Source organism: Tetrao urogallus, assembly GCF_951394365.1.
Source record: "Tetrao urogallus genome assembly, chromosome: 6".
Taxonomy (NCBI): Eukaryota; Metazoa; Chordata; class Aves; order Galliformes; family Phasianidae; genus Tetrao; species Tetrao urogallus.
The window spans coordinates 10,238,519-10,262,159 of record NC_136819.1 but is presented as its reverse complement, the minus strand read 5'-3'; positions in this window follow the sequence as shown (position 1 = coordinate 10,262,159).

Genomic DNA, 23,641 nt, shown 5'->3' with positions numbered 1-23,641 from the left:
TCCTGAGAGAATTCCCCCTTTGGCCTGTGATAAACCCAGTGCCCCAACAGTGTGTTTGCTTGCCAAGAGGAGGGGTGAGGGATGAGAAAACCATTCAAGCATTTTCCTCTTTAAATGAAAACACTTTCTCATCATCGTAATCAAGAAAAGAGGCTATCCTACTGGGAGAGCAATCTTACACCATCCATGTGGGTAGAGCTGCGTATGCTCCATCTCCCTGCCAGCAATAGAATCTGCACTGCATTGAAGAAATCAAACTGTGCATGGTGAGAAGGCTGCCCAGGGATGAGCATGCAGTCTCCCACCATTTTCCCTTGGAGGTCCAGCAACACTCCTCAAAACCTAGGCAGCACTCAAGGATGGTGATTAGGGACAACTCCAAGGCAGCACTCCAGAGCAGGGCCACGAGGCCTGACCCACAGTGCGCTGCCATCAGATCCACACTGAAGAACTGAAGAGCGCATGCTGGCAGCCCTGCTGTTGCCCGCTCAGTGATAAGGAGGGATCCTGACCCATGCACTCGTACCCACACAGGGGCCTCTGCTCTGCAGATGGGCAGGTGGTTCAGCTCAACACAAAGAACTCATTTTGCCAGAGCCACCAACACAACCAAGATTCTTTCTGTCACTCGGTAGCATTACAGAACACCTTTAAACAGGTACACAACATTGGTTGATTTGCTCCCCTCTTTTTGACCTTTATTCAAGAGGAAAGCTGCCAACTGCACAAAAGCCTGCCAACTCCAAGAAGCTTAATTGTGCAGATTACAGTCTGTTTGTAACACAGATTATTAAAAGCACACTTGGACCCTTCACATCTCTCTGTTTGATGCAGTAATAGGTTCTGCATTAGATAGAGGAGGGTTGGTTCAATCCCATTCTTGCAGCCCTGGGGTGCCTGTCCCTCTCCTGCTCCCAGCTTTGCTAGCCACCGCATCTGTACAGAAATAACCAAGTCATCAGGTCAGAAGCATGCTGTCACCACAGCCTGCCCACTGCAGGGTGAGATAGATTCTGCTCTTATATGGGATTCTTAAAAAAGAAAAAAACACACAAAATACACTTCTCTTAGTGTACATATTGTCATGACCATTCTGAAATAAGGTCAGTCGTAAGAGGTGACAGACCCCCAGGGATCTGTCTTGGGACTGGTACTCTTTAACACCTTTGTCAGTGACATAGATGATGCAATTGAATGCATCCTCAACGTTGTGTAGCTGACATCATAGAAGGAAGGGATGTAATCCAAATGGACCAGGACACGCTTGAGAAGTGGGCACATGAGAACCAGAAGAGGTTTAACAAGGACAAGTACAAGGTGATGCATTTGGGTCAAGGCAATTCCAGACATGAGTACAGACTGGGAGAACAAACTCCTTTAGAACAATCCAGAGGAGAAGGACTTGGGCATTGTGATGGAAGAAAAGCTGGGTATGAACCAGCAGTGTGCTCTTACAGCCTGAAAGGCCAACAGTATTCTGGGTTGCATCAACAGAGAGATGTCCAGCAGGGAGAGGAAGGGATTGCCTGTGGGAAATTTCAGGCTCTTAATCCGCATCTTCACTCTTCAGTTTCCTGCTCCTTAGCACTATTGCCATTAAAACCCAAGAAACTCTTCTTTCCACATTCTACTGCATGGAGGGCTTTCCACACACACTTGCTGTGTCCTGCTCTTTGCACTGCCCATGCACTCCTCTCCTCCAGAAGTCAGAAGGTGGCCCAGCCTCCCGGTGCTTATGTGCTCCTGGCTGTTTGATATCAATATCTTTTTGCCATAATCAGAGCACAACATGAGAATAAGTACAGAATACATTTTTAATTTGAACACACACTTGTAGCTGTGCGCCAATTCCTTGCTGCTGTACTGTTGATGAGGAACAAATTGAAGCAAGCCACAAACTAATTTCCTAAATGTGTTTTTTTCTCCAATGGTAAGGAAGCGATGAGTTTTAGATGAGAAAGAACATTTATCTGCAGCTCAATGAACTGAAACCTCTGAAACAAAACTCTTACAGGCATCAGAAGTGTTCAAGAGTGACACTGAAGTATAAGTCTCCTGAAATTTCATGATGAAACTAAATGGAGTCAGCAAATCGAAAGGATGACAAGGACAGAGGAAGACAGGACATACCTGAACTACTGTGATAAACAAAATCAACAGCATCTTGTCTTAACAAAACATTGCTGTTCCTGTGATACATACCATAAGCTGTCCTACCTCTTTTATGATACTTCAGTAAAACTGTGCATAAGCAATAGCTCCTGCATGTGCAGCTCTCCCATCAGATGGCACCCTCTCACATTTGGTGTGGCTGTGGTTCACTCAGTGAAAAACCAAGAAGGCAGCAGCAGTGATTAATTCTCTTGCTGTGCTGCACTTAGCTCTCCTGCTATGAGACACAAATAAACTTGTCCTGGACAATCGTTTAAGAAAATTAACTCCTACAAATGTGATTTCCAATCACAAAGAGTGCTACAGCCATCAAGAGCCCAGGAAGCCTTGCTCCTAGAAAACCAGGTTGCAACATCTGTAAGCTAGCCGCAGTGCAGAAGCCCTCATCCAGGCAGCTAGCCCTGTGCCTGCACGCCGTGCCAGCTCACCACCACGTGCAGTCAGGGAGATCTGGGCTGGGTGCTGCAGGTTGCAGAGCACTGGTTACTCCTTAACTCCGGTGGACGCCTTACACAGATACACCACCACCTGCCTTTCTGGGTAGGTGATTTGTCTAAGTTCTTACCTCTGTAATACCAAAAAGAGGACTCTATGAATCATCCTGCTAAGAGGGCAGGGTGGGTCAGTCTCACAAAAGCAAATATGAGGTGATGTAGAACTTCAAGTGCACATCGAATCAACCTCTCTTTAACCACCTCTTGACATTAACAACAAGAAGCTGTTCTCTTCCTGCCATGCTTAGCACAGCAGCAAACCAGCAGCAGTGAGGCCTCCACACACACCTTGAGTCCTGTCCCCAGTAAAGTAAGCCAGTCCTCCTGACCCAAAGCACCATTTTCCAATGGCTACATCACAAGGCACCAGAGTTCTCAGGCAATTATTTAGCTGTGACATTTGTGGAGTCCTTGCACTGCATGTACTGCTTAGCTCACACAGAGCACAACATGCTGAGAAGACCATCATCGTTACCCATGAAATCAAAACCAAGAATTTCAAAATAAATTGCCTGAAATCACCATCTGCAAGAGAATATTTTTTCCAAGTTTCCTTGTAGAGTATCAGCATTTTGGAAAGATATTTTAAACAACACATTTCTAAATCAAAGGAGAGAATGTTAATCGCCACTGATAGCAGAGCAGTAATTTTCATGCACAAGTGATAAACCAGTGGCAAAAAGGGCTCCTAGAAAACAGGTTTTCCAAGTGCCTCCCTATTTCACATGTAAATAAACATTTTTTCTTTAAAATGTGCAGTAGTGCTGATTTTGAGGTTTTGCAGAAATTCTAGTTTAGTTGCCAGATCTTGAAAGCAAACTAGAATAAAAAGTACTTTAAAAATCCTGGAAGCATTCATAAACTAAAAGTTAGAGGATTTTGAGCAGTATGCGAAGCTGTTGAAGGAGGTGAGGAAGCCGTGCTGCAGCAATACCACAGCCAACAGGTAGGCAAGAGCAACAACAACAAAGCAAACCAATGCGATGTAATGCAGCTGCACCTTCCCCCAAAGCCTTGGTGAAGGTCATCATGCAGCTAAGATGTACCACCAAAACATTAACAATTTCTAAAAATCACATGATTTGTAAGCTATGCTATATTCCACAGCATAGAGCTTACCATGTTCTGATTAGTGGCAAATCCATCATCCCTCTCTTTAAGCAGTTTGCTAACAGGAATAGCCTTCTACTGAGTAAAACAGACACTTCTGCATACAGACTGAAACTAAGTAATGGACATTATGCCATGCAAGTCAGCTACATTAAACTTACTAGGACATCTCAAAGTTTTTGCAGAACAAAAGGTTCTATGAGAATAAACCCACTAGAGTACATAGCCTGCCTAAAAATTAGAGCAACATCTGCAATAAATGTATGCATGTGCTTGAGTATGATGTCTGATCAGGTTTTCTTCTTATATTCTACGGGAGATACTCAGAAAATTATTTATTTTCTGCCATTCTTGACTGGTTTTAATTGCATGTTCTTTATTGCCATTCAGAAAGATAAATTAATTTTAGCCCATGAACTCGTACATTAGTGTTTCTCCCCATCTTCTTCCCTTTATCTTATAGATTAAAATCGTATTCCATTTCTTATATACAATTCATTTTCTGCTTGTATGAAGAAAGCACATATTCCCCAAGTATTTAGGTTGTGTAAGCTGTGAATAAAGATTTAAATATCTGGAGTATTTCTTCAAAATCCAATGCATGGTTTAGAAGTACTTTTAAAAAATCAAATTTTATGTTTTTCAGCATCTTCTTTCCTGGTTGTTTAATTTTTGGCTGGATATTCACTGTGAAACTCTTGAAACTACTTGCCTACCACTTTTTAAGAAATTGGCTTTCTAATTATTAAAGAAAATTGTTTCCCTAGTCTTTTCCATCACAGATGATGTTTTCCTTATTTACTACAATTCAAATGGTTTTGCTCTATGAAATTGATTGGCATAACCATCAGCATCCTCTAACAAAGATGGCTGCTGGTTGCTTCCTATTGTATCTAAATAAAATGGACTTCATTAAGATGAAAATGTTGATAATATTGTACTCTCTTGCTTTATAATTAGCTACTTGCTTAATTAGGAAATTTCTCAAGATGAGGGATGTGTAATCAACCCAAAAGCACCGGGAGCCAGGATTTGTTCTATACCTGCACAGTGCCTCTCCCTCCTGCCACAGAGGGTCTGGCTCTGGTGATGGGTCACCTCTGAGATCTTCGCTCAGTTTGGAGGAGATGGGGCTGCAGGGCTGGGTGCAGCCTCCCCTTGATAGTCCACACAAGGACCATTTCCCCTTGTGGCTATGCCTTGCTCAGTAAGGGCAAGTGCCTATGAGAAAGAGCTTGTTCCCAAAGATCACAGCAGCACCTAAGCTAACAACAGAGAGAAAATCCAGAGACACAAAATGTCACTGCCTCCATTGCAGAGTCCACGGTGGGACAAAAGAACAGCCTCTTAATCTACCCCGACTACAGATATCCAAGGTACTTCACATTTTGATTAGCCACATCCATGCACAACAGAGAAAGTTGGAGTGTTATTTCTATAATTATTTTATTCCTTTTCTCTCCATTTTCCAGCCTTCCCCACCCCTGGACTCTTTAAAGAATGACTCCCAGGAGGGTTCATTCAAGTGGACTGAAAACATTGCCAGTGGGAGCTAACTTCCACAGCACAGGTTGCTGTCATCGATGACCTATTCAGCAGAGGTTGCACCAACCAGGCTTTGTTTTCTGCACCATTAAACAAACTGACGGAGGGTTCAGTCCTTCAGCAGAAATACTGAGAATTAAAGGAAGCACAAAGGGAGCAGACAGCGGGGTTGAAATATTTAGTGGGAAAAGGAGAGATGGTCAATAAGAGGGGATGGAGTTTGGATCAAAAGGGACTGATTGACAATAGGACACAAGCTATCCCACTGGTCAAGACGACAAAACGTTGTGCTCCTGAAGCTGTCCCCTTCGGCGTCATAGGGAAGAATCCAGAGCAAGAAGAAATGGCAAGCTAGCAACTCAATGTAGAAGCAATATGCAACAGGGAAAAAAAAACATAAAGGGTAAAATTCTGTGCTGCTTGCAACAAGCTGAGACCATGATCTCAATGAATCAAACAAAAGACATTTTTAGAGACGGTATCCATTGGAAAGAAAGAAAGAAAGAAACAAAGTATGATAAGGAAAAGTGGGATTTTGGTTAAGGCCTTCTTGTGAGACCTGAGAGAGCTGCATTTCAAGACTGCCATGTGTTTCCCATGGGGCCGTAAGTGTGTCACTTTATCTCTTTGCACTCAGCAGTGAGTAAATACTCAGGGAGAGAACACGATGTACTCTGGGTGGGGACAGTGCCTGGCATACCGAGCATACCTCATTCACATAACTGAAAGAAGTTTGTTGAAATAAACTTTTCTGAAAAATTCCCTACCTTGAATTTTTTCCATTTTGCAGAATTTAAATGGGATGTGTTTCTTCTTATGTTTTCAAAGCATTGAATTTCCAATCACAGCTTTCTATCATTTTCTACTTTTAAGCCACTGAATACAGATATCTGACTGGAGCGCTGTGAATACAGATGTCTGCATGTTATCCTGAGATTTTTCCCTCTTCTCTTTTTGTGTTTCCTATGTTACCTTTTGCTCCCGTGCCGTGTTCCAAGACCCCTTCCTTCTGGAGTGGAAGAGAAAGAGTGAAACTGTAAAGCCACTGACTTTCCGAAACCTGGGGAAAAAATGAAGCTAAAGACATTAATGACATCTGAGAAATTTAATTTCCTTATTTTTAAGGGGTTTGGAACATTTTCAGGAAAAGGAGATTTTTTCCTCCTTTCTTCTTTCATGCAATTCAATTTCATTTAAATATTTTTCCCTCGTCAACATTTGTAGAAAGAAAGGCAGCCCAAAAGATTAAAGCAGCTAGAGAAAAGGATATTAGAAGACCCTCCCCTACATCTCTGTAACATTTTTTCCTTGAAATTCTGAAAATGTAACTCTCGCTTCCAACACAAATCAAGAGCATCCAGCTCAACCCTGCTCTCAGTGACTATCCTCAGTCACTGTAGGGAGGTTTCTGGATCTTGCCAGCAGCCTCCTGCACCAGCCTTGGGGGAACAAACGCTGTTCAGCTGCAAAGCACTGCTCTCCTCTGCCACGGCAGCAAAAGAAGGCAGTACTCTTGTGCCCGAGCATATCCCTGGGCACTCACAGGTGTGCAGAGATGGCATGAAGACTGCTGCCCCACAGATGAGCTGATTTTGCCAAACCAAGTTACCTAAAAACTACCTGAGCTGTTGCGAACTGTGGTGGTTCCACAAAAAGTGGCTCCTGGATCAGAGTGCAGAGTTAAAAACTGGCCACCCAGTGACAGCCTCACAAGTAACAAAATAATTCAAACAGGTCAAGTTACTGACTCAGAAACAGGGAACTCTTGCTTCTTGCCACAGAGAGGAAATTTTCCAGTCTCCATTTAGAACTGGTCATCATTATTAAATACACACATGGATGGGCTTCTTGGACGTGATATAAATGACTTAAAGCTGTGATTCAAATAGGTCTATGAAGTGCTCCTGTGATGTTTCTCTCCCTTTCTTTCCCCCCTTTTTTGAAACTGTCTCTGCTCCACTGTTCTCTGTAGAGATAAGCCCTTGAAAATCACCTTTTTTAAGGTATAAACTTGGTGACTATATACATTATGGTTAAACATTTGATTTGTTATAGGCTAGAAAAATAGAGAACTTGAAATCTCTTCATGGTGTATTAAATGTCATACAATTATAAGACAATCCTGCTCTGGCTGCTCCAATCCCAGACAAAATCAGTCTCAAATTTCCAGCAAACAGAGCAGGGCCCACAGTGCTTCTGCTTCCCTGGGAAATCAGAGTATCTCAGGCTGTGTTGACTTTAAGGATGTCCTGAATGCCCACCTTAAAAACGCGTTCCTCAGCACAGCCACAGCTCTTGTAGGGTCCTCCAAATGAAACCACGCTTTTTATTTCATAGCTGTTTGGGGCATCACATCTTTCTGGCTTCAGAGACTTAAAAAGCTGGCAGCCATAATTTGTTCGGCTGAGACCACAGCCTGAATGTCATTTTGTAGCGTTCCACATACCAAAATAAAATAGTATGGAATAATACAGAAAGGAAAAATCTACATCTTCACAATACAAATTAATCTTCAGGCTTCCCATCAAGTGAAACATATTGACAAGTGACAATAGGCAATTAATAGATTAATGAGCATAGCTCTTATCTGTCTGCATTATGAGTTTATCTGGTTGTAACAGGATGAACACAACACGGGCCTGTGCTCACAGGAGTGCTGTCCCAATAGGAATGAGATCATTGCAGCAAGATACGAATGCAGGATTCTGATTACCAGGTATCGCTCAATGGAACGTGCTCCCCCTCTCTCCCCCATGCTATATTCTATACATTTTTAAATTATTCAAGGGCAAAGAACAGAATATAATTTACTAGAGAGAGAATTAGAGGAAAAGGTTTTACGAAAGCAGGAGAGATTAGGTTTTGATCCAGGGTTAAGAAGACTGCCTCTGGCATGTGGAGTGTCTGTCAAGATAGATGATGGAACGCAAAAAAACCCTTCCACCTAAAAATGAGCCTAAACCCAGTGATGTCTGCAGTGCCAAACAAAAAAACTGGCTTTGAAAATGCACAGATAACCCAGTCAAAATCCAGATGTACAAAGTAGTTTTTCAGCAGGTCTAACTGCTAAACATGGGGAAACTGATTCTGATCAGAGTAGGCTCCTTCACAGCATGGACAAATTTAATCTGCAGAACTATGAGGAGCTCTGTGTTTTGATTGAAACCCGAAGGAAGGAAGGCTTCCCAGGTGACAGGGTGGGGAAGGCGACCGAGGCATGAATCTGCACAGCCAGAACAGCAGTGTCTTGCTTGTGTGCAGTGTGCAGACACTTCTTCCTGCTCCCTGCTGCTGTGCCTGCAGCTCTGTGCTTGCACCTGCCCATTCCTACTGCAGGAAGAAGCAAGCTTGGCTGTGTTCGTGCACAGAGCCATGTCCTGTCCGCTTTTGTTCGCGTGCGTAATATCTAACTTGTCTCGACGGGGCTATTTGTACAAGTAAAGTGAATTTGCCCTTGATAGCATTATAAAGTTTCAAAATAAATATTGTGATGTTTTGTGGGCAGGCAAACACAATCTGCAATTTGCCGTGTGTAAATCGTTGTTCTGCTCCAGAATTATGCAGGCTTTCATAATGACTAATGACATGAGACAAATGCAGCATGACAGTTGCATGTTGATCATTCTATATAATTTTGTTCATAGGCCATTTATTGAGTTTCTTTCTGAGCCCAGTGCAGCAAGAAGAAAAATACCAATACTGAGAACTTTGGATCAGACTTGACATTATTCCATTTTAACGTGCTGCACAAGAACCAAGGAATTTGCTGTGCTTTTGGAGCAAGCTTACCCACGGGAGTAGAGTAGTAAGGCCAGCAGTCTGTGAGCCTTGCTGCCAGCCCCAAGGGTGTCCCCGCTCCCCAGAATCTTGGGGGTACTGGGGATTGTCATGCCATAGCCTCAGAATGGCTGGATCCAGCAGTGAGACAGGGAAAGCCACAGGCAGGTACACTGTCGCTGCTGAGGCAAAATGCACCCAAAGAAGCTCACTCAATGCCCTAGCCCTCAGTTGCATTCAGCAGCTGCCATGCTCAGGCAGCAGGAGGGTCTTGGAGCTCCCATGAGCGGTGGTTCAGGTGCAGAAGGAACTGTGTGAGCACAGAGACATGTGGTGTTATCATACAATGCTCTGGAAGGGAATTCAGTTTGGGTCTCATTTTTAAGAGCTAATATTCTTTTATCCAATCAAATGGTAAACAGCATCGGTAAATCAAGTTTTGATGGCATATGTATTTGCAAACAAAACTTTATATTCAACCTTTTCTGAGATGAGCCCACAAATGTGCGTTGATATCCTCTGCGGTCACATTCTTTAAGGGCCCAGAAAATAGAAGAGCCTTTTGTGCACCACTTTAAATAGCATACGGGAACTTCCACATTTCCTAATTGAATGGGACCTTCTAGGCATGCAGTGGAAAGCAGCCTCGGAAAATCAGCGTAGAGCAAGACAGAATGTTTTCCAAATGCTGATTTTATTATGTTCCCGGGTATTCTGTTCCACAGGAATCCACAGTGAATCTGCACTGCTGAGAGCTACAACGCATCCTTCAGAGCCGCCCCTCAGCAAGGCGCTCTGCCTCAGGATGAGGCACTCATGTGTGCCCCAAGGAAGGGTGCACCCAGCATAGCAAAAAGACTCAGGCACTGCTGCTCCCTGCCATCTCCCTCTGGCACACGCAGCTACTGCTTTAAGGTGGGTACCTCAGCACCAGTCTGGCCTAATGGCACCATCCCTCCTCTTCCCTGAGTAGGATGCCCCAGTGCCCTGCAGAGCACCACAGAAGCACCCGCACCACCTCTGGCAGAACTGGGGCAGACAGCTCACACCACTGATGGGAGTAGAGCTGATAACAGGCAGCTGCCCGGGCTGCTGTAAAATGGCGTTGTTCCACTGCTGTGAAAGCAGCAACATTTCATATTACCTGAGAATATCCAGACACAATTGCTTCTCACTTTCATATTGTATCGAATACTTAAAAGATGTATATATTTACAACCTTAAACATTTTTGTGTGGAGGAGTTAATGAAGCCAAGCTTAGATCTGTAGACACATCTACCACGCTTTAGTCAGAATACCGGGGAAAATCAGCTAAATTAAACACCAGGAGCCACTACCCAAACCAGGCAGATAGCAAGGCATTTTAAGCATTTTAAGCAGCAGCTGAACCACACAGCTACACCTTCAAATCTGATACTGCACCTGAAACAGGCAGGACAAGGATTTCAGACACACTTAAGCATAAGCTGGAGGGGAAAAAACAAAACCCAAAATACCAGGCAGGAGTAGATAAAAGCATTGGCTCAGGGGTGCTTTAGACCTGATAGCAAATACATTAACCACGGCAGAGTCTTCCCTACGCTTAAGAAACGTAACGGGACTTTGTACCTTCTTTGCAAATAAATAGGACTGCACTAAAGGAAGAATTGATTTTGCTATTAATTCCTCCTTTCACTATTGATCTCTGCTCCTCCCCGCCACTACATCTGGAAAACCGACTAGCAACTCCACTCGAAAGGGGAGTGCAACACAAAGGAATCAAATGCCGGTTGAAAAGAGCCGTGCGCACACCCTCTCACCATCAAAGCACGGCCCTCTTCTCTCAACCTCTTTGGCCCTCTGCTTCGGTCTGTAAAATGGAAATAGCATTCCAGAAGAGAGCGAGAGGCACAGATCGTGAGCTCAGTCGCTGAACTCTGGAAGAGCAGGCTGCCCTCCTGGCCTTCAGCATTTTGATGTCTGCAATACCTCCCTGTATGGCAAGTGCTGCCTACGTGGGGAATATCTGTTTTAGTTCTACAGTAACAGCTACTTTCGCTTAAAATATTTGTGGAAAAACACCAGTTTCAGATATGTGACTAAGAAATCTCAATTAAAACAGAGGAAGCTTCAATACGAATATAAGGCTCTCTACAAATCTCAGGCTACGTGATGTGACATCGGTTGTGAATGTAAAACAATATATGAATGTGATTCATTGCAATAGCAACTTAAAGACAAAATACCTTTTTCTGTTAGAAAACTGATTTTTGATTCTGAGGATTTAATGGAAAGAAAAAAAAAAAAGAATGTTTGCAATGGAGAATGTTTGCATATGGTTCATTAATCAGCCTGGCAAGGAGTTTGATATCAAACTTGCACATATTTTTACGTAGGCTTAAGCAATCCACATCCAATTATTCATTATTTATGTTTCTGCACTAATTGTGCTCTGTGTCACTTAACAAAAAAAAAAAAAAAAAGAAAAGAAAAAGATATCTAACTGAGCTTGGAATTTGTCATCCCGATGAGATTTCTCAAAATACTGTGACTGGAATGAGAGAGTTGGCACGTACTTTTCCTTCTCTTGGAGCCCCATAAAAGCCCAGGCTTAAGATGAACTACATTTTCAGTAGAACTGACTGAGAATTTTCAGACAAAATTAATTCTCATTGATAAACATTATTGAATAAACAGCTTGTTCAAACAATTTGGGAGGTTTTGACAACCTCCCATTTCAACAGGGATCTCTCAAGAAACTGCCTGTGGGGCTCCTATATTATCATCCGTTGGCAAGAAGATGATGGAATTCCTATGTTGCCTGTGATAACCCATGAAGTGCATCTCATTTTGAACCAAAATAGGAATAAGAAACACTAATTTTTCTGAAGTTAGTATTTCTGAATTTTCTTTCCACCTCCAATTCTATAGTTACATCCTATCCCAGCATGTCCCACAGAAAGCCTCCCACCAACACAGACATGCCAAATGCCACCTTCTCTGGTTCTCAGAGGAGCAAGACAGCAGCAAGGATGCACGAAGCAGCACTGGGAGAAGCAATGCAGTGACAGATCCATGCAGTCTTTGCACAGCTACACCCAGCTGCTGAGGTACTGGACTGAATTGATAGCTTTTTCCACATAGGTCAGCTTTCACTTTGGGTTTTATTGCAGGAAAAAGCTATTCAATGCCAGTCACTTGTGGTTAGCAGTACTTAATGTTACCTAACAGTTCACAAAAGTTCTCTAAAACAACCGAAAGAAACAGATGAACAAAACCACATAAATAACTGTAATGCACCGAATTCCCAAGCAAAGGGCACATCCTCATGGAGAGCAGGTCTCATCTCTCCCCAGCCAATGACTGAAGAATATTCCTACTCTTTGGGAAAATAGAGAAGCAGGGAACATTTCAGGAGAGGAACCACAAAAAGCAAGAGGTTTGGAGAACTCCTTATTTATTCTTATGCACGTATTTTCACCTTCTGTCAAACATAAGTGCAGATTCATTTGTGTAGCACAGCAACCCATTGTAAATATCAAATATCCACAAAGAGTACCTGAAATTAGGAAGAACTTGCTCATGGCTTATGTGCTCCTCCTAAGTCCACCACATCATTTACTAATCTTGACAATACTTGACAATGCCAAAAATGTAGCATGGTGTACCTCATTAAGTGTGTTGCTTATCTTATTGCTCCTGCAGAAAACCAAGTCCCCACTGCCCTCAGTGCTTCAGTTTTGGGCACTGTGTGCAGCCATTAATTACTGTATTTTACTGATCTCGGGAAATCAGACTGAGCAACATACCCAGATCAATGTGGGAGATGAGGATAAAGACCAAACAGCTCTAGAAATGTCCTAGATAAGACTGGTAAACAACTGTCTTCCATAGCAAAAGGCGAGAGAAAAATCAAATCATGCTGAAACTTATTGAAGCTTAAAGCTGCTTACAAAAATGGCTCAAAGGTGAACGATTAATTTCAAACCAGGCCAAATTGAGGAAAAGAAGCTTGATGCACACACCAATTTTGTCCCTCAAAGTCAAGAACTGCCTAATCAATAGCACTGCTAAAAAGAGATGGGCGCTCTCAGGGGTACCATTACAAAGAATTGCACTTGGGTTTAGCCACCTGGCTCCCAATTGCTTTAATAGGTGTCACGTGGCTAAAATCTGGGCTAAAGCTTTAAAAACTTACCCCTTGGTCTTCCTGAGCATCCGTTGCTGTCAGGTGGCAAATGCAAAGCAGCAGGAGAGGCTGGGAGATTTGCTCCCATATTGACCAGTACTAGAACATGTCCAGGAATTTGTACTGCTGTCACAAGTGTCAGTTATGGGCAAAATAAGGCAAAGCAGGAGGAGGTAAAACTGGCACATGAAAGAAAGTAAAAGAAACTCTACGTAACCCTTACTCTGTTGACATGTTGATAGTAGTGTGCAGCAGGTACCCATACTCCTCTTCCATTAGGTAAAAATAAACTAGGACTTTTTTTAGGTAATGCTCTGACCACTCCCCCCATTACAAATTGTACTCAACATCTTAATGGAAAAGCTTCAAGGGGTTTAAGGTTTTAAATCAAATAAAGAAACAGACAAAAGAAAAATCCAATCAGAGCAGAAAGGGATGGCTTATAGAAGAACTGATTTTCTTCCTGTTTTCACCAGCGCTGAACTCCACAGGAGCAGCGGTCAGAGAGATGGAAAGAAGTTAACAAAATGGGAGAGGAAGGAGGAGTTTCTTTCACACTGATATTATACATAATTTTACACAAGGAGTGGTGTTATCCTTTGAATGAGGTCTGGGCTTGACTTGGTTCCTGGATCTGATAGGGGTCAGCTATGGGACAGTGAGAACTTTGCTCCCTTCTCATGCAACTTACTCAGCTCTGGAGAACCCTGGGGACAGCACTGGCCCTGTGAGAACAGGGGACAGCAATGGAAGCAGGCCTGATCAGCAGCTTCCCTACGCAAGGTCACTTGCTCCCAAAGAGCAGGTGAGTACCAAGCAATGGCAGCTGTTTTTTAAAAGGAATTGGGGAAATATTGTCACAAAGAAGAGCAAGTCAAAATGTCCACATGTGGAAGTGAGTGGGGAAAGGGAACAGAGAAACTAAATAAACTAAGGAACTTAAACAAACAAACAAACAACAAAAAAAAAACCAAACACCAAGCCCAGAACAAAACCCAAGCTTCCAGTTATGACAAATTCTTAGTTTGTTTCAAAAGAGGCTCATACACTGTCTACCTGCCAGCCAGCTTAGAGAGAACTGCCCATCAAAAGTTCAGAAGTGTTATGGTTAGACACTGGTTACAAGAAAAGGAAAGGAATAGAAAAATCTTGCCCAAGATTGCAGGTAATCGTTATAAGCGCAGAAAAACTACAAAGTGATCTCTTCTGTAACTGAGCCTGGATGTACTGCACACTGTGGCCTCTTTCCATCGAACCCTGGAGACGTGCTTAAGAAGAACCAAAAATAAAAAAAAAAAAAAAGAAGGAGAAGAAGCACAAGAGATTGCCCTTAGCCAAAGCAAAATAGCTCACTGCAAGCAACTAAGGGCAATGAGATTTCTATTCAAATAAAGGACTGAAGTCTGATTAGAGCTGAGAGTGTGGAAGATGGTGCTTGCAGGTTCGATTCAGATGCCATTAATTTGATAAGTTTTGAATCCAACCATGAGTGTAGGCCTGGTTCACGAGCCACAGAATATTTGAGTGCTACTGTTACACTGGCTTTTCCAGTATCTCACTTCATACACATTAGAGCCAAACCACATCAGTTCCCCTTAGTTGAGCTGGATTGGCACTTTGGAAATCCTAGTACACAGGAGAGGTTTAAAACCTCACATCTGAGGAGTAAGAGAAACATGAAACTGGCTAGAAATGGCTTGAGAAAAAATGAAGGTAGGAGTGACAGAAAAAGGAGAAATAAAGGACAGTAAAATGGAGAGGGAAATGAAACAGAAAAAATTACTCAGAAAAGAAAGGTGAGTGTGGAAGAGTATGGGAAACAGCAAAAGGAAATTACATTAACAAAAATAAAGCAAAGAACTAAAGAAATGGAAAATGAGGCACAGAGGAGGGCAGTAGAACTCACAAAAGAAAAAAGAACAAAAGGCAAGAGGTGGATTGGAGGCAAGAGAAAGAAGTGGTGAGGCAACCAGAGAGAGAAGGAAGAGGGAGGGGGAGAAGTGCAAGTTGCTGAAAATGGAGAGAAAATGGGAGAAAGAGGAAAAGAGAAGTAAAGAGAGGGAATATTGCAGAGAAAGGACCGGAAAGAACAATCCTAGGGAGCCTGCTGTGGTGGGTCACAGAGGAGTTCACAAGCCCATGCACTCCAACTATTTCTTTTTGATTCTGTGTCATTGTCAGGCTTCAGACTGCAGCTGCAAATTGTTTGTCTGGCAGTTCTGGTAGGTTTGATTCAATAACTCCTATAAGGGGGCAGGCAGGATATCAATGCTGCTTTATTGCCTTTTTCTCTGCCTACAATAGCAATCCTCCAGTTATACAGTATTATAAAGTGCCATCACTGGGTGTTGTATCTCAGCATAGTCACGTCTCATCTTCCTAGGCTATAATAAGCTGGCAAAAGTAAAAGTCTGAAACTATGTGAGCTTCATGAAATGACTGAGATCGGCATGAGGGATTGGCACAGAGCATACAACAGACTCTCTCTTCCCAAGCACCGCAGCATAGGATAGCTGCATCCTACAGGATCAGCTTCACCAAAATGTATTTGGTAATCTGTTTCGAGTCCCACTCCAGCCACTAGCAGACAAAGCATTAATGCTCCAGAAAGCTGCTAGCACTGGAAAACAGAAAAAAATGAGCTCCTCAGTCCTGTCAGCTGGAGAGTTTTCATGCCTCTCTCCCAATCCTTTGGATGTGAGCTCTTTAAACGCAGTCACTGAGCGACATTTAACGTCAGATTGGACCAACCAACATGGTCCTACCATTTTTGCTGCTAGAGGTTGGTCTCTTCAGGCTGCAGGGCTTTCCCTCACCAGGCTGACACAGAGAAATTTCCCCAGCCTTGACCGTACATGATCTGTCAATAATAAGAGGCTTTCAGTTACAGAATGCTGTCAAATAGCACCTTTTACAAACACTAAATTCAAGTTTAAAATGTCACAGTAAAAAAAGGAAAATCACCACAGAGAAAAAAGCCTGCGAGACATTTTATTGGTGTATCTTTTAAAAAAGAAAAATTCCTGGCACATTGCTCTGGTTAAAGCCACACAAATCAGAACAGAACTTCTCATGCAGGCCAGGTCACTACAAATCTTAGAAGCAGCTGAATAGAAAGAGATCCATTTTTTTTCTGCTTAAACTTTGTCTCACATATATATATATATATATATATATACACACATGCACGCATATATATGCACACATGTAATTGCATACATTTCTATATACACACACAGACTTATTTAAAAGTCCCTGCTTCATTGGAAAAATTGTAGGCGGATGCCTTTAAGGATGTGTTTAAAAATTATCACGGCTTTACGCTGCAGTTTATTCCATATATTTCCATCCTTTTGAGCCACGCTGTTCAACCTCCTACTTATTCTTAATAGATTAATTTGTGATTGCTCCCTCGACATTTCAGCCTTTCATGATGGAGAGCAGTTCCTCTCATTTCACTCATCAAGGCTCCATATAATAATGAAAGTTCTCTCAGGTCACCTCTATTGCGTCTCATTTCCTTAACCCCTTTAGCCTTCCCTCCTGATGAGTGTTCTTAAACCTGGAACTGTCTGGGCTCAGGGAAAATAAAATTTCTCCTTTGAGGCTTCTACGATTGAATCCATATTGCATCAGTTCTATAGAAAATTTGGATATAGCCATGTGATTTCAGTTCTCTGACAGCTTTACAATGTCATAATAACCTGTTTGTTTCTTTTCCAAGCAGCCATATGCACAGAACTGCTGGGATTTTTCTCTAATAACCCCAGGTCTCTTTTTTCTTTGGTACACTGAATAATGTGAACTCTGCTGTGGTTCACTAGCTCTAGACTTACTCGCACAGCCAACTAAAAGATTCAAATCCTCCTCAGCTTGGTAAGCATTTCTTCTTACCGTTTGGTTAATCTTTACATTTGGCAGAATAATCGATGCCTGTTATTTTACTTGTTACGATCTTTCGGAATAAAACTGTGAGGCAAGATTCAGAGCTGCTCTCAGTCGGCCTGTCTCTAGCATCACTCCAGAGGTCCAGCTTCACAAATTAAAGAGACGCTTCAAAATAAACCAGGAGGGCAAGCTGCCATTTTGAATTTTCCACTTGCTACTTACGACCTATAGCTGCTCCCTAAGTTGTTGCCCTGCTCCTTGATTTACATTTACAGAGGGGAAGCTCCCCACACAGCTTGCAGGCAGGAGGGCAAGCTCAGGCGCTGCAGAAGGAATGCAGCACCACCTGCAGAAGGGAGGCTAAAGGTATCCAGACCTTGCACTCTTTTCCAAGAATTGTCCATTACAAAAACAAACCACCACATCTTTTTAAAGAACAATTTTACACAGCATCAAATTCCAGTATTTGTCTTTTGTGCAATCCAGCTGTTCCAAAAACAAACAAACAAAATAGTTCCTACCAGCAATACAGCATCATGTAAAACAACTGCTAGTCATATGCACAGCATTGAAGGTTGTGCATCTCTAGGAGGAGGAGATGACAATTAGTTCAAAGTAATTCAGTGCTGATTGGGTTGGGGATAATTTCCTGGCAACTAAGGATGGGATTGAGACCAAAAAATCATTTCAAATAACTATGAAGGAGTCACTGGATAGCAACACCTTTCAGTCTCTGGAGACCTGGAATTGATTCGAACTGGTCTACCACTTAAATGGAGAAAAGCTATTATCCCATCACTAATCTCTTGAGCCATTCAGTCCCCCTTGAACCAATTTTTTCTTCAACAAGCTATTTTACATATTTCACTCATCATCTTAGCCCACTATCTTTACGGGAGAAGCTTATCAAATGATTTGTGTAGGAAGGCAAGTACGTCTCCCTTTTGCATTTCCGTTTATCCTTGCATTTGTTGCTAACATGACCAAACTATTAAACACGTTCCTCTCCTCCTCTCTTTACAGTACCCTGCTTTTCCTACTACCATTCACAAAATAGGACATCAAAAAGCAACCCACTTTTAGAAGCATCCATACTAGAAACAAATTTCCTGGATAAATACACATGCATTGCCCTCAAACGTCCTAGCAATCATCAGTATAATGCTGATGTCTCCTTAATAGCTGTGCAGCCCTACAAGGGTCAAATCCAGGATCTGCAGAGGAAGAGCCGAAGCACAGAATTGCAAAGGGTCAGATTTGCAAAGATAGTCTTCATTTTTATGTGCGTTCATGGCCACCAAAATGTGGACACAGTGCCCATGAGTGTACAAAGCTGTAATTAATAATTAAAAATGCCTTAAAAATTAGGCCCTTGGTATCTGATAATGGGCTTGCAAAAAAATTGGGGCATCCATAATGGAAATCCATTTAGGATAAGGAGGTTGTAAATGAACTGCTGCAATCAGAGAAAGTGCAAAGCTCAGAGCTGGAGAGCTCGGAGCTCAGTTTGGTGTCGAGGCCTCACCAGGCAGGAGAGCAAGCATGTGTCACACTCAAAGCTCTCCAATTCTCTCACTGGTCTGCCACTATTTCATGCACTTAAGCAGCCTGTTTTGTCTGCTTCATGCCATCTTAAGCGTTTTCACTGTAGCTTCTCACACCACCACATTGACTCAGTTCCTTCCATCTCAGAACTGGAGTGCATCCCTCAGAGAAGCATGGGCCTCCCTCCTTCCAGCCAGCTAACCCTGCTCCGCTCACCCTGCAGTTACACGGCCAGCACAGCACACTCTGATACTGCTCCGCTGGCAGCAATTAGAATCAAATCAACACCAGGCTGTTTATAAAAAGGGATGTTGCTATAATGACACTATCAATTCTTCCAAACTTTGTAGCTATTTATCAAGTGATTAAAGTAGAGTAAGTTACTCCAGTTTTACTAGCCTATTTTCCATAGGAACTTAAAAGGTTTTACTGCCTCAAGTATGGCACTTGGAGTGCTAATAATTTCAATTTTATTACATTAGCATATTTTTTAGATTTATTTCTAGGTTTTGCATTAGATTCAAATTGTTACTCGGTTTATAAAATAAGATAAATTTATCTTGGTCAAAAATCACATTAAGATAATTATCTTGCCCTTTTGGCAGATAATTTTGTTTGTAATATATTGAAAATGCTTATTTTTTGTTTTTTTAACCACTCATTCTTGCAAAAGTGGCTGTTTTTTCCCAGATACAGGCACCTTTATCTCCCTCTCACTGTCAAGAGCTGTCTTGTCTCCTTCCATTTCTGCCTTCCCACCGAGAAAACCCAAACCAGTTGTGCCTACTCCAGGCCCCAGGCCTTATCTGGCACACGTTTGCTGCCTTGCTGCTGGCCATGCTGCATCATGGTGCCAGACCCTGTGGGGAAGGCTCCTGGCCCCACACCACGAACAAGGAGATGCTCACCAGGCAGGCAGGCAGGCAGCATCACAATTTGCACGTGACAGAAACCACACCAGCCTGGTGCCTGCCAACATGCTGTTTCTCTGTGTTAATAAAAATCTTAAATGATGATGGCTGAGTGAAAAGACCCTTTCTTAAAGAAGGGGTTGAGGTCACTGACTGAATTCTTCCCCCTACGCCCTCCATCAGACGTGGTGTCCCTGAAACTGTGGCACACCTCCCTTGCAGTACTGCACTTCTCTTTCTAGCTTCTGAAAGCAGTACACTGAGAATAATGCTGTGATCTGCCAAGTAAATTAGTTCAGAGCTAATTTAGTCAGATATTAAGATACTAATCAAGTGTCAGAAGAAAGTTGCAGCTCCGAACCTTAAAGTAAGTTGAAGTTTCAAACGTCTGTTTAGAATACATGGATTTTCCTCTGTGCATGTGCAGCAGTATCATGATTAAGAATTTACATGTTCTAACTTGACATCAGTAATTAGCTTAGAGCACCTCTTTCCTCCTAGATGAAAAATTACTGGGGATATGTGCTGAGGAAATAACGCTGTCACACCATGGCACTCTGGTATACAAAAGCAGACTGATACCCTGAGTTCTCAACAGGATAAACCATTACCCTTAACACACTGGCACATCAAGCAGTCATGACACAAGTACCAACAAACAGACACTGACTAAAATCCAAAAGGTTTTGAGGTATAACGCTGAAAGATATATTTTTTTTTGAGAGAGAGAAAGTATTCATGTTCTAATTCAGCTCTGCAAAAGCAGTTCTCTCCCTGCATTTTCCCTGTTGCTTAAGGGCCCAGGGAGGTACATCCTGTCCAGTCTTTTCCTGCCTTAATGCAGGAGGAGAAAAAGAAGCAAGTCAGAATGTGAGAATGTCTATGAAAAAATCAGTATAGAGTTCAAACATCTCTACAAAGTTCAGGCTCAACTCGAGTTTGAGGTTAAAATGAAGATCGGCTCACATGTTTGTGCTATTATTTGATGACAGTCCTATGGAAAATACACAGGCAGAAATTCACCCATATCTACTGAGAAAATACCTGCTTTGCTACTGCACCGCTGCTGCCCTACATCCCCTTTGTGCCACCCACACATCCAGCATCCAGGAATGCAGGGAGCACAAGCACACAGCACGAGGGAAGGGAACGGGAGGCAGCTCAGATTCCCTGCAGAGAAAATGGTCTCAGTCCTCATGATTTCAGTGCAGTCACCAAGAAATCGCACCAACAATTTGTATAAATCACAATCCAGACGGGCTGGCAACAAAAGTTTGGCTGTTTTGCATACTCCATATCTCTGAACATTTTTCTCTTGTAATGACATGGTGAAGAAGCTTGATGATCATAAATATGGAGTGTATCACCCTGTCCTTTAGCTCACTCCTCATTGCTCTAGCAACATAACACGTGCATCTCAAATAAATTAAACATGTGACATATAAAATCAGTTTGTGTTTTTTGGAGGGTTGTCAAAATCCTGAGAAACCAAAACGTTGAAAATCACTTGTCAAAACGTTCTGAGATGAAGTAGTTAAGCTGTCATCAACAGCTTAAACACTGTTTATTTGAATATGTAAAGCGACGTTCTGAAAAACCAAAAGTAGAGGGTCTGCTGATCAGAGCTTGCCTTGCCATCTCTTGGGCAACAAAACTTCACATGAAGTGGAAGGCCATCTGCATGCATAGTGAAGTGCACTGCCCTGCCGACACGTGTGATGTGACAAAGTATGGCAGTGGCATTGCCATAGCCCCGCGTGCATTCTTACTCAGCAGTGCCCGTTATTTGAAATGGAGTTACTCCCTGCTCACCACAAAACTGCAAGTAGCACGTTGCAATAACACAATAAATAACCCGTGTCATCTCCCTATCTGCACCTTTTGCAAAAGCAGATACAGACCCAATCTAAAAACAAATCTAAAAGTGCTATAATAATGCGGGAATGACATGCCTCTTAAGCTGTTTACAGCTGACAGACTAAGTGAAATGGCTTGACAAGGAAGAACACAGCATGTGTTGACAGCCTTGCTTAGTTCATACTTGAAAGGCAAAATTAAAGTCATATTGTCACAAGGTGCAGAATTCTGCTCCCTTGAAGGACATTCTCCTAAGCAAGGCACAGCATTAAGCCTCGGCCTCCTTCCCTTGTCTCCCACTTTCACTTGCAGGCTGCTAAGTGGCACACCTCAGAGTCCAGGCCGACTCCGTACCTCAGTAATTGCTAGTGAAAACGTATCATTTAGAGGAGGATGGAGAAAGAGCAACAGCGAGAGCAGCCATAAACATTCACCCTCTGTAATTGAAGGGAGCACTGCAACATATGGGCAGCATTTGGCTTTTCTTGCAGCAGGCAGCACCGCCAGGAACGAGCAAACATCAAACAAAGGCTGAGCACAAATCCCCTCTATCCACACAGGGGCCTTTCACTTGATTACAGGATACGAGAGAAAAACACCAAACCACTGTGGATCCTAAAAGAAGTAACTAAGAGCTAAGATGGGTCAGAGAAAAGGGCTGGAGACGGGCACTAGGAAAATGAGACCGCCTTGGCGGCTCTCACACGACTCTAATACAAAGCCAGCAGGCAAACTGTGAGGCCGTGCAGCAGCAATGGCCTCTGGGTTTAACTTGTGCTCACTAATACCAAGAGCCAGCAGCGGCCAGCGGCTCTCACCAGCCTGCACAGGCAGGAGGACAAGGTTAGCTTGGAGGCTCTGTCCTCCTGCCCTGCAGCAGCTCTTACCAGGCTTCAGTCCCTATTCATCAGAACTATGAGAAGCCACAAGCATTCATAGGGCAGAAGAGGGTAAAGCCAACTCCTGCTCTGTGGATTAGCCCGGAGGTTCAACCGCTAGCAGTGCAAGTCAATCTGTCTCTTTTAATGAGCCCTGTAGATAATGAAAATGAATCCAAAGTCGCCAAATGAAATTATCTCACTGAGGTGAACTACCAGGAAAGTATTAGGGTATGGATGCTCCACACTTGGAATGCTGTTACTACTGTATTTACCCTGGACTAAGCCAGTTGACCAGGACATGAAGGCACCTGGCCAACCCACACCCAGCCATTGCATTCTATAGGGAAGCGCAGACCCACACCCAGCTGTGCCCCTCGCACTCAATGTGCAACAATTCTCAAGTGCCTGGCTGCAGCTCCATGCCCAGAGCCTGCATGCACATCTGCAGCCAGGACAAAGCACCATGTTGGAGCCACAGCTCAGGAATCGGAGTAGTGCCGACTGAAAGCATTTTTTCAAACTAATGGAAGTTTTGCCTACATATTTCTTCCCACACATGAAGGTCATCAAATGTTTGTGTGCCAAATGTTAGAATTGATGCCATCCTAATGAACTCTGAAAACATTTTCCTGTCAAAGCAAATAGAACAAGTTGACATCACTGATCCCAGCATCGACCAAAGAGGAAAAACAAACAAACCATCACTTCAAAAACCAGAGGGTTTTTTGTGCTCCAAGTTCAAGGATGTGAGTCCAGCAATGCAATGACAAAAGGGAGCGCAGTGCAGATGACAAAAGGGTTATGCTCACCACGAAGGCAGTTGGCCCTGAGGAAGAGAGATTGCCTCGGCACCAGGCCAGGGAACCGGGCACTGCCTTCTCCCACCTGGGTACAGCAGCTCCCTTGTGTCCAAGTGGCACCAGATCACAGCCTGGAATGTGTGCAAGAGGCTAGAGCCCGAGCAGAGAATAGATTGGCCTGCCCCTGCCCGAAGCTGCAGCCAGCAGTTTTCAACCTATTCGATGAGGAGCTCTGTTTTTCTCACCAGAGCTCCCTATCCTTGTGACCTCTTCCAGCTCCCAGGGGATGTCCCAAGCCATCCATCCAAGAGCATAACCCACAGAGTGACAAGCCTGCTGTTGCTGCATGCAAGCATGGAGGGCAGTGTGTCTTACAGCCACATGACTAAATTGGGTTTCTAGAGATCCAAACTCATTTCTTCCTTCTAACACAAGATTCCTATAAGTCCCTTGGCAAATCTGAAGTAACCACCTGGGAAATAACTCTACCTC